Below are 7,211 nucleotides of genomic sequence, written 5' to 3'. Positions count from 1 at the left end.
CCTGAAGGATGTCCTGTATCAGGTTGAGGGTCCCCCTTGGGTGCCTGGCCTGCCTTGGTGAGGGGCTGAGGGCCATTTTCAGGCTGGCCAGTGACTGAAGCTCCCAGCCTCTCCTTTTTTTCTTTTCTTTTTTTATTCTGGGTTTTATTTACCTTCTATAATTGAAACTTTGTTGCCATCACTGGAGCTGAGAGCCGAGCTCCTGCTCGTTCCAGCTCTGAGGCCAGAGCCTGCTGAAAGCAGGTATCTGGGGTTTGTTTACCTTCTATAATTGAAATTTTGTTGCTTTCGGAGCTCAGAGCCGGACCACGGCAGGTGGGGAACCTTGGCTCCCTCTATCACTGGAACAAGCAAGCCTCCTGCTGGCTTCAGCTGCATGGCTGCCGGCCGCCATCTTAGTTGGGTTAATTTGCATATCATGCTGATTAGCCAATGGGAGGCGTAGCGAAGGTATGGTCAATTACCATGTTTGTCTATTATTAGATAGGATAGTATCTTTCTGGACCAAGTGACTCTACCACTTGATAGCTATGTTACCTTAAGAAAGTGAATTCTACTTCCTAAGCTTTAATATCTTCATCTGCTAATATTAAATAATAAAGACCATGATATCAAGGGTTTTGTGAAGTCTAAATGAGATAATATAGTAAAAGTTCTTGACATGGTTATAGAAGTGGAAATACTAGACATAAAAGTAGTGTAGCAGTTATGTTAATCTTGGAGGAAGACACAAAAATAGGATCATGACAAATATTTTTGTACAAATCATCTGATTGTGTCTTTTATTATCTCCATCTTACAGATGAAGAAACAGAAACTTGTAGAACTTAAATCACTTGCTCAAAACCAGGTTGATAAGTGCCAAAGATGAGACTCACATGTCATCACATTCTAAATTCTCTCTACTTTCCACTACAACATGAGGCCCCAATGGTCTTAGGCATCACTGGGCAATGTGTGCCACACTGGTCGTGTGTGGTTGATGAGGTCAGCTGAAGTTGTAGAGGAGCAGGGGCATGGGCTTCAGAGACTACTGGTAGAGTTAGCTTGGCTATTAACTAGAATGATGTTAGACTCTAAATAATTTTGTATAATAATATTTACTATTTAGTACTGTGTTCTCAGCACTATGCTAGGTGCTTTATTCTTAATCCTCACAATCATGCTCTAAGGGAGTTATGTATTGTCATCATTTACATATTTTAAAAACTGGGGATTAGAGAGGGTAAATAGTTTGTCTCAAGTGATATCTTGGTGAATGGTTAGGGCTAGTGTTTGAATCCAAAACCTGTACTCCTTTCAATAGGTTCCACTTCTCATTAATGTAGCTAGCCCCCAGTTTCCTTGTTTATTACTTTTAGAGAATAACTGCGTTGCAGTACTATGTGAAGATGAGATGAGATAACATAAAACAAAGTATTTAGAATAGGCCTGGCATATAATAGACAATAGAAAGCCAATACTCTTCCTCTTTATTTATCTGATGAAACAGTGGCCCAAGGAGAAGAGACAAAAACAGGTGCACAACTGCTGGCCTTATCTCTAAGTGACATCTGCAGGCAGTTCAATGACATTAGAATTGGGCCATTGTGTCAAAAGGGCCATCTCTCCATGATCTCTGTACATAGACTAGCTGTTATGGAGGAAGGCAGTGATATATCAGGTGGCTTCATTATAAACTTCCAGGTGTAAATGATGCCATCCTCAACTTCTTAAAACTTTTATGCTAGATTGATCCTCTGGTTACTTTTGTCTTAGAAATGCTATACAACTCTTCAATCAATGAAGGTTTAACTTTTAAAGAACAACTGTTTATCACCATTTTAAAATAGACAAATGTTCTCTTAATAACAAAAACAGTATTTTTTTTCTCCATTAAAGACAGATTTGAATAATAGCAAGATAAGAAGTGCAGAGAATAAACACAGGTCCTCTCAGATCTCAGTTAATTTCTCTTTGGTCGTAAAATTTAACACAAAGCTTTGGAATCTAAAGATAATTCTCTTTTATTTTTTAAATTGATTTCAGAGAGAAGAAACGGGGGAGAGAGAGAGAGAGAGAAATGTGAGGGAGAGACATCTATCAGTTGCCTCCTACGCACATGCCAACCAGGGGTCAAACCCACAACGTGGGTATGTGTCCTAACCTGGAATCAAACCTGCCACCTTTTGGTGTACAGAAGACACTTCAACCCCCCAAACCATACCAGCCAAGGTAAGATAATTCTCTTTTAAAAAATATTTTCATTGAAGTAAAAATAACATCATCAGTCCAGTGCTAATACCATTCATGTTAATGTTAATAGATTTTCTTAGGAATGGCATGTGATTATCTCTGTCTAAGAAATTGTAAATAAGAGGATAAATACACCATCACGACTCCTGAATGTTTGTGTAATTACAAAAAAATTAGTATAATTGTCTATTATCATTAAATCTTTACACAATGAGTGTTACCTATATTCAGGATTTTATTTTCAAGTTTAGAAAACATTGGGTAGAGGAACATTTGTACAGTGGCAAATAATTGTTAAAAAGAAATTGCTATCTTTCAAGTGTTTATATAGTGCAAAGTTATATGCCTGCAGACATTAAACAAAAACACAATGCCAATCATCAAGATTTGCATGATTTAGTTGTGTGGGAGAAAATAAACCAATAATTATTTTCCAGGATGTGAAGAATCATGCAGAGAGCTATGGGAAAGAGCATATGGGAGACACATAAAATTTTTTTTAAAGCTTTGGGATGAGAGAATTGAGTGGGCTTCCTAGAGAAACCAATGGTGCACTAACTGAAATATGGAATGACTTTTGCCATGCCAAAAAAACAGAGAGAGAAAAACATATACTAGTCAGAGGGAGGAGCATGTGCAAGTACATAGGGAGCAGTAGTTAGGACAGAAGTGATGAATTATTAAAATAATTAAGCTTGGAATCAGGGTTGGACAAGATGAATCTTTGCTTGGAGAAAGATGGAGTCTTTATATTACTAGAATTCTGAATAGGTGCTAGAAATATGTAATATGTGAATAAGGTTCATAACAAGGTTTATGAAATGTCTATAGAATAAGTAGATAAAATGGAGTAGCAAGGAAGGTAACTGGAATAGAGAGGATCAAGGAATTTTGATGATGGCGTATTCTAAGGGCCAGGATGTGGGTGCTCATGTCCCTCAGGATGCTTGAAGTACTTAGAGGTGCAGAGAACAATTATAATTCCAGTGTCAATGCCAAGTATTCGCCTCTTCTGCTCCTAGGAGCTAATTCCTTCTGAACAGCTAAGTTAATTAGAACTAGTGAAAATCCATGATCTTGAACCTCAGCTGGTTCCTCAAATAGCCTACTGTGACTTCTAGTTAGATCTCATTTTTAGACCCTTCCCCATTATTTCTAACCTTCCAAATCCAACTCCAGTTCTTTACTGTATCATTTTGAAATAGGAATTTTAGGGGAATATAGGCAGGTTTAGGGAATTTTTAGAATTGGGGGTTCATGGAAAAAACACAGGGCTACAGACTGGGAGAAGTTACATCTCCAAAAGACAAGAGAGCCAGGAGAAGTTACATTTCCATAACACAAGGGAGCAGCAACAGTTATATTTACATAAGACAAGGGAGCTGGGAGTAGCCAACGGGTCTATATTTACAAAATAAAGGAGGAAGAAAGCCCAGAAGGAATAGGAGGACAATGAGGGAGGAAGGGGGAGGGGGGGTAATGGGGGGAGTGGTGTTACTGTAGTAACCAATTCAAAAGGGAATATTGACCAATCAGAAGAGATATCAGGACACAGGGACTTGCAACCTTTATAAACACTGGGAACAGGAAGTCAGGGGGACGCTTTCCCCCTCCCCACTTGGGCGTTCGTGTTGTGAGGTTCTTTTCCCTTCCCCACATGGGAGTCTGTACTTGTTCTTCAATAAATCTCCACCTTTGCTATACCATCTTCAGTCCATGATTCCATTGGACAAAGAATCCGGGGAACCATCCTGCCCAGGGGAACACCGTGTGTTCCAGTCCAAAAATCATGTATCAATTTCCTCCCCATTCTCATTCGACGTCCCCACCTGCTTCATGGGAAGAAATGGAGATTCCCAAGAAGTAAACACTTCCATTTCTTTCCTCACCTAAAAATGTGTCCACATCTATACTACTACTTTTTGTGTCTCACTTTTCTCAGCTATAAAAATGAATAATCATACGCATCTAATAATGCTTTGGGAAGAAGCATTATTAAATGGGTATAACCTATGCAATATTTTTGCAGGTATTGTATATAGTGATCAATAGATTTTACTTATGATTATTGCAATTATTATGGTGGTGTCCAGATCTGACCCCAACACCTGTCCTCAGTCCCATCTCAGGCTGCCTCCTGAGGGACCTCACCGCATCACGGATCCTGCCTGTATTTTCCGCATTTCCCTTTCCAGCAGTTCTTTTATCTCAGTACATAAGATCAATTCTCTCACATCTGGAAACACACACACAACTTCCTCCTCAGCTTTGGTTCCCTCCCCCGCCCGCATTTTTCCTCAGCTTTGCATCAAGCCCCCTGGAAGCTACTCAGAACCTGCGGGGTCCACTTCCTTTTTAAATATGCAACCCACCACACTGTGGTCTCTACCCTGCACATACTGCTTTTTAAAAGGTTGTTATAATGCGCAAAATACTAAATCTAATGGTTGCTTTTGGTCCTTATGGTATTTGGACCCTCAGGAACATTGACACTGTCAAGAATTCCTTTCTTTTAGACACTCCCCTTTTTTTCCTCCTTCCCCACCTCCCTCTTCCTCCCTTTCTCCTTGATTGGCTGATTTTATTCTTTCATAACCTCAAATATTGCTACTTAGCATGGTTTTGGTCTATGTTTACTATTCAACAAATATCGGTGGCATTAATACAAATGGCCTTAATGATGATAACGTATTAAGCAAAAAATGCATTTTCTTTGAGTACTAAGTTTTTAGTGTCTGAGGACTATTATGTCTGAATTATGGGCATACCGCCTCTATCACTGTAGAAATTAGGCCATTCTCTGAACTATCTTTTCTTAATAGGATAAAAAGCTGATTCGTCAGTACCCAGCTAACAATACTCAAAATTATCTAGGTTGTTTTTGCTATCTTTAGTAAAATGAGAACAGGACATAAGAGCAAACTCACTTACTGTAAATTCTGTTTATTATCTGGCTTTATTTTTACTAGCTCATAAAAGCGTTGATTTAAAAAGAATTCCTGGCTGCTTCACAGTTACAAATACTTGGGCCTAGTTAGGTGAAGCTTTAATGCACCATTTTATAAAGCTGGTGCCTTAAATGGGAAACAAGGGGCCACTTCAGGTTTCCCAGCTGGCCGCGGACTGTAGTAAAATGCATCTATTTAGGGGATCTCAAATCCCCAGTTAGCATTCACAGGGTTTGCGACTGTAACACAGTGAATATCTCATTGAAAAGGCTCTGCACCGCTTTCCTCATCACAGTCTTTGTGTAAAGTACAGCAGAATCAGATGTGATGACAAAGACAGCCAGTCAGCTTCTCTATGGCTTATTACCATGGCCCTACAATCAGTAGAATCTGTATTTCTGGACCCACTCTATTCATGAAACTATAAACAGACTTACCACATCTGTTTCACTTGTTGATTTATTCATTGATTTATGCACTCATTCATGTTTTCACACATGCTTTGAATGGACTAGGCTGTATCACTTCTGTAATCACATACACTTGGTCCTAGTGAACCCTCATTGCAGAATGCCTACCCGACAGCAAAACCATTCCATGGATGAGCTGACTCCTTTATGTGTGACCTTTCTTCTTCAAATGATGCTATTCTAATTTAGGTCCTTAATGCCTGTCACCTAGGCTAGTGTAATCATGTTCTGGCTAATGTCACAGATTGGGTGCCCTGGAAACGGACGCTGAGAGAGAGTTTAGGATGCAGGGTTTCTATTAAGAGGTACCCGTGGGATCAATACCTGGGGAAGGGGCAGTAGTGGACAGAGAGAGAAGACAAGATACAGTCAGATCCAAGCACAAGCTAAGCTCACCTCCCCCACCCCATGGGAAGCTTAGAAACCAGGATGACCTTCCAGAGTTTCCCATGTTGGGCCTGCATAGAGCAGTCACTGGATGTCAGTTGCTCCTGAAATAGGCCTGACCTTGACTGAAGTAACTCTCTGCAGGTGAGCCATTCCCTGGCAATTCTAATAACTGAAGGGTGTCTAGGAACTCCCAGAAGCACCCCCCCTTCCATCTTTGGGAGCACATCTAGTTTCCTTCTCTTCAACTTCTCCCCATTGTAACCCACCACACTCATTATTCCCACATGGATGTGTTCCAACACCCCAAACCACCTCTCTAAGTTTCATCCACACTTATGCATCCTCAATTTAGCCAAACCACTATACCTAAACCAGGTCAGGCCCCTGTTGTAGCCAGATGAACAGTGTGTAAGTAAGAATAGTGGTGGGCTGACCGGTGTGGGCAGTGGTTGGGCATCTACCTATGAATCAGGGGGTTGTGGTTCAGTTCCTGGTCAGGGCACATGCCTGGGTTACGGGCTCAATCCCCAGTGAGGGATGTGCAGGAGGCAGTCAATCAATGATTCTCGTCAGTTCTGCCTTGTTCTTTCACTCTCTCATTGATGTTTCCCTCTCTTTTTCTCTCTCTCTAAAATCAATAAAAATATATAATTTTTAAAAAGAATAGTGGTGGACCAACTGGAAAGGCATTTTTATGAAAGATCTTTCATGCCTCATCTTCTATTCTTGTCTTTTCATCTAACTAAAAATCCTATCATCCTTCAAAGCCCAGCTTTTATACTATTTCTTCTACGTAATTCCTCATGTAAGGAATTTCCAAGGGACTTTTATGAGCCAGGATGGTTAATCTTAAATTGATGTGACTTGGTATGCTGAGGTGATTTTCTCCCTTGCCCTCAAAACTGCTGACTACTTTGTGTGGGTGATGCTTCTGAGACACCCGATGGGGGACTGTGCCCCATGTCTTGATCATCTCAGAGATGGAGGATAGAATGGTTGCAGGAGGAAAAACTTGAATAAGACCAAAGATTCTTAAAAACTTGAAACTGAAGTGGAACAGGGCCATAAAAATGTAAATCCCTGACAAATTGCGTATGTTGGGCAAGACACACTACTCCCCCAATACAATGAAAAAGGACCTCTAGTCATTTCAGTTTTAAATGTTAAG

This window comes from Myotis davidii, unplaced genomic scaffold, assembly GCF_000327345.1.
Source record: "Myotis davidii unplaced genomic scaffold, ASM32734v1 scaffold8, whole genome shotgun sequence".
Classification (NCBI taxonomy): Eukaryota; Metazoa; Chordata; class Mammalia; order Chiroptera; family Vespertilionidae; genus Myotis; species Myotis davidii.
Note: the sequence above shows the minus strand (reverse complement) of the source record.